Here is a 4,883-nt window from a genome sequence, read left to right as displayed (position 1 = left end):
ACTTGCATTTACAAAATAGTTGATAAAAATATTCCTCTGGATTGTACAAGAAAGGAGATAGAGGGACCACTGATAAGACATGGTAGACAAATATTAATCAGACTTGGCTTCTATTTCTTCTGCTTCATCAGAGGCAGGACGCTCTTCGTTTTTAGTTTCTCCATTTTCTGCAGGTAAATCTTGTTTAGTTTCTTGGTTAGCCACTTCATCCTGTTTTCCCTTTGCTTCCCCTTTTCCCTTTGGTTTGCACTTTTTTGTCAGAAGACTTCTCCTTTCCTGCTGCCTTTTTGGGCTTCCTTTCCACTTTTGCAGGCAGCTTAGCTGACAGCCTCGCTGATCTCCTCTTGGGCTCCTCCTTCACCGCACCCTCGGCCGAGCTGACCTTCCTCTTGGGCATGTTGGCGACAGGGAGGGCTCGTGCCGGGTGCCTGTGGGCCGCGGTGCGCACAGAGCCTTCGCGAAGCTGGGTTGCTCTTGCTGTTGTAATTTTTAATGTAAAAATACAGACCGTATCGATCTCTCACTGTGCAGCATAGAGCACATGTAGAAAAATCTAACTTTCAAGCCAAGGAGGGACTGGCTCAGTGGTTCAATCTGTTCTCAAAGTATAGGTCACTGTGGAAAAGTGCGAAGACACAAAAGATACCAAATAATAAGGTCACTACTCTCAAACACTGCAATGCAACATCGAGGGACCAGTCAGACAACGCCTTGCTGTGAAAAACGAGCCTCCAATTTATCTGAACACTGAGCAGACAAAATATGCTGGGGAAAACAGCTGAGTAGGTAACTCCGCAGGAACCTAGCTTCCGCAGGAGCTCAAAACCACAAGACCTTCCTGGACTTTTGAAAAGCAAAGAGAAACTTGATGCTTTCTACAGTGGGATATGCTGTGCTCTTTAAAAACACTGTATCACGTAGAATTTTAATTGCTTGTCACATCTTGCTGCATAATTTGATCTAATTAATTTAAGAAAACATTTTTTAAACAATGTGTGGAACTGATAACATAATTATTGTTATAATTAAACTTATAGTGATATTAAATAGAGCTAACATGTTTAAACCCTTAAACAATACAACACCATGTTTGCTAAGCCAACTTGTTTTACATATACAATTTCACAGAGACTATTTAGTACAACATTTGCTGACAGCCACTACCATATTTCCCATCATCATAAGCATAGCATTCCAGAAAGAGAAATTTAGCAGATGAAATCATAGGAGACAAGGATATAAAGTAAGTTACGGATGCTGCATTTGAAGAGTGAAGGAGTCGGAAGAGAAAAAGAAATGATTCTGGAAGGAAGTCCTTGTACAAGTACTGAGACTGTCCACAGACAACACAAAATGGGAAAAGTTTACAGGGTGGCCTTGCAATCAATGCCACAAAATATTGTTGTAAGTTGCCATCAAGTGGACTCCAACTCAGAGCAATCAATCAAATTATGCTTAATCCTTTGCCATCCTGACAACTTTCTACCTTTTCCAGCAAGATGTCCATTTTCAAGGACTAGAACAATATGCCAAAAATTGCTCAGGTGCACCTAAATCTGTAAATTGATGTCCTTGCTCTTTAGCACTTTGTAGAGGTGATTTGATTATTTTTCACATGGACTCATTTTAAGTAATAACTAACAATTTCAAATTAATAATTTTCCCTCATTGTCTTGTGTACAGAAATTTCTCCTTTAGGCAAATAAAATAAGTAAGTAAATAAATGGGCTCTGAAGCCTGCCCTACCCTGAGCCCATCTCACTGACTCCAACACACATACCCTCACTGCCCTAGTTACCGTGTAAACAGATCTCATCTGGAGTTGTCTTCTCCTGCATTGTCCCTCCACCCTTCCAAGCATGATGTCCTTCTCCAAGGACTGGTACCTCCTGGCCATGTACACAAAGTATGTGAGATGCAGCTTCAAAATCCTACCCTCCATGGAGAAACTTGCTTTTCACCCTCTCCAAGGCAGACTTATTTGTTTTCTTGATGGTCTATCGTATGTTTAAGACTCTTCTACAGCACCACAACTCAAAGGAATGAATTCTTCTTCTGTCATCCTTAGTTACTTACCCAGTTCTCTGATGCATAGCAAGAAATTGTGAAGACCATCACCTGAATCAGACACACCTTAGTCTCTAGACTGAAATCATTGCTTTTCAGTACTCTGGAGAGGTCCCTGACAGATTTTCTCAATGCAATTCGTGGCTGGTATGAAAAATGTTACAGTCAACTCACTAAATAAGAAATTTTGCAAAAAAAAAAAAAAGAAATTTTACTCCCTTATAGTTGCATTCAGGATGACTATCTGTGATGATTTCTTAATAGAACCTTAGCTATCATATGCGAACTTTCCATCTTTTTTTGTTTCTTCCAAATTCTTTTCTTTTCCCCACAGAATCATACCCTTCTGTGGTGGGTCTAATTATACTAATTTGGCTGATTCTTTCCCAATGAGCAGCAAATTTCCTTGGGCAATTTCTTGTTTAGATTCTCCATGTAATGGTGGCTAGTGATCACTGGGGAATTTAGGATGGAACTGGAGACTAAAATGGGACCAAGTCTGGAACAAGGACTTCTGACGGCATTTTCACAGGAGTTCTAAGTGCCATTCTTGCAACTGTTAGTTAGGGACAGGCTTCTGGAAGCCTCTAGAAACAAAGCACCTTCTCTAGGGACCAGACTGCTCTAGTACGGGGGGATGCTTCCTGAGTAGTCGGTACCAAAGGCTAACAGCCCGAGACGTCAGGACTTGCATCCAAGCCTTCCTTAATTCTGCCTGTTCTCCAGACCAGTTATGAACAAACTCCATTTCTGACTGTACCCCTAGCCTGTTAAAAGAATAAAATACCTTAGTGACAGACATCAGACTAGGTACTAAGTCTGTTCTCACATAATAATAGACCATGGCACTATCTTCTTTGTATGATTTATATAAAGAATACTTTATGTTACCCAGAGGGACTGGACATGAACTATCAATGCCCTGTTTCCTCAAGATGGCTTGATCAGAACACACTCCAATGAGTTAGTGCCCATCCCTACCCACCTACCAGTTCCAAGGAACCTCATGCCCCACCCCCCCGATATGCTCTAGCTTAGCTTCAGTTCCTTTTTTAAAAACAGACATGTAGAGAACACCTCTATGTCCGGCAAGCTAATCTACCCTCAAGAGACGCTCTAATCCCCTCACAAGAGCCAGGTTGAAATTAGCAATACGACCAATCAAGAGAAACTCAAAGACCACGTGATGATGATTGTTGTTAAATTGGAAGGCATGAAAACTGCCCAGGTTAAACCTGTTAGGGTTAATAAGGTAACTGAGGGGAAAGAGAAAAACCCAGCAATTTCTAGAAGTAGAATTACTAAAGCAATTTCGAGATATGCAAATCAGAGCCTGAAATACATTGCTATTGTCATTAATGTCTATTTGATTACAAATTTTGCTCTAAGTACTGACAAAAACCTGCAAAAGGTGGCATTAGGACTCCAAGTCAATTCAGCGCAACCCTCTGAAGGTTGTGACCAGTACCTTTAACAGTAGAGACATAAAGGTGTCAGGGATGATTGTCTAAGAGCCATACTCCAAGCCTTGAACAAGACTTACTCAGGAAGCTGCCACTTCAGCTCACTCCAAAAGGCCTCAAGTGAGTGTGTTTCTACTGCAGGAAGCCTAGACACTAGTATGAGCTGCCAACCAGGGCAGGACAGACTTACCAGCAATAGCCTCGTATAAAGCCATTCCTCCATGCAATCCAGTTTGGACACGGGGCTGTGATTTCCCTGTGGCCAGCCGGGAACGCACTGGAAGTCACCAAGCTCTCTGGTGAGACAGAAGATTAAAAAGGCATGAGCTCTGTAGCAGCTGCCCCCCCCCCACACACCATCAGTACTGCATGGCAGGGCCCTCACTCGGGTGACTAGATGTGTCCAGGGAAACTGTTTCATTCTGATATCAGAACCTTCACTTAAATGCCTTTGATAGCCCCTGGTCCCAAGCTTCATGTCTCTTAAATTAGAACAGAGTCTCACCCAAACAAAAAGACATAAACCGAACTTACTACAAAGAAAAAGAATGTTACTGAACTCGCTAACAGCTGTCTCCCAGTGGAACTAAGAGTACGTGCTGTAACTACTAGGAGAACTGTGCATCTTTCTGAAGGAGCCCGTTTTAATGCCTATCAGAAATATTTCTAAAAGGCGAGGAAACGGAACCTCTCAAAGCTTTCCTTATCTTCCCAAGTCTTGAGGTTCCTAGTCTCACACGCAAAGCCTCGAGGTCGTTTCTCTTTGACACTCAGCCTGCTGCTGCTCTCTCTGAACCTGCTAGTTTATTCTGTCGTTGCAGGAGGCGTCTGGCGGGCCCCAAGCACCGCACACCATGCACAAAGCCGGACGAAGACCCCGTCCGCCTGTCCTCACCCTGCCTCTCAATACCCTCGACACAGAACACTCCGCTCCCACGGAGGGCCAGCGCCCAAATCCAGAATAAAGCGGCTACAGCGATCTTCACCTTAAATCCTAATGCATTTTTGGGGCTCGGGGCTCTTTCGTGCAGCGGGAGGAGAATGTTAAGGCCTAACGAGGTAGAATTAGTGAAAAATATAGTTTGGACTGAGAGGCTGTTAAGGACAAGGACGTAACATTACCTAGGCAATATAAAGGGAACATAGTGGACCCCGGGGAAGCAGCAGAAAATGGAGAGAAAAACAACAACACTATGCAGCTCAAGTCTACACAGCTTGGTACCGCCGCACCCACAGGCAGCCCACCGAGTCACGGGTCTCGCGAGACTCGCAGCGAGATCACGAGGGTCTCAGTCTCGAGACTTGCGCAAAGTCGAGAAGTTCACGCACACGTGTAACAGAATAGAGAAGTGA

At 43.5% G+C, this 4,883-nt stretch overlaps 1 pseudogene; it reads left to right on the top strand.

Moving 5' to 3' along the window:
* The window catches only part of LOC102870685, a 37,179-nt pseudogene extending 32,296 nt beyond the window's left edge, over window positions 1–4,883 (top strand).

This window comes from Elephantulus edwardii, unplaced genomic scaffold (genome assembly GCF_000299155.1).
Source record: "Elephantulus edwardii isolate Elephantulus edwardi_28Jun2011 unplaced genomic scaffold, EleEdw1.0 scaffold00072, whole genome shotgun sequence".
NCBI classification, from domain to species: domain Eukaryota; kingdom Metazoa; phylum Chordata; class Mammalia; order Macroscelidea; family Macroscelididae; genus Elephantulus; species Elephantulus edwardii.
The sequence above is the reverse complement of the archived record's forward strand: the minus strand, read 5'-3'. Positions and strand labels throughout refer to the sequence as shown.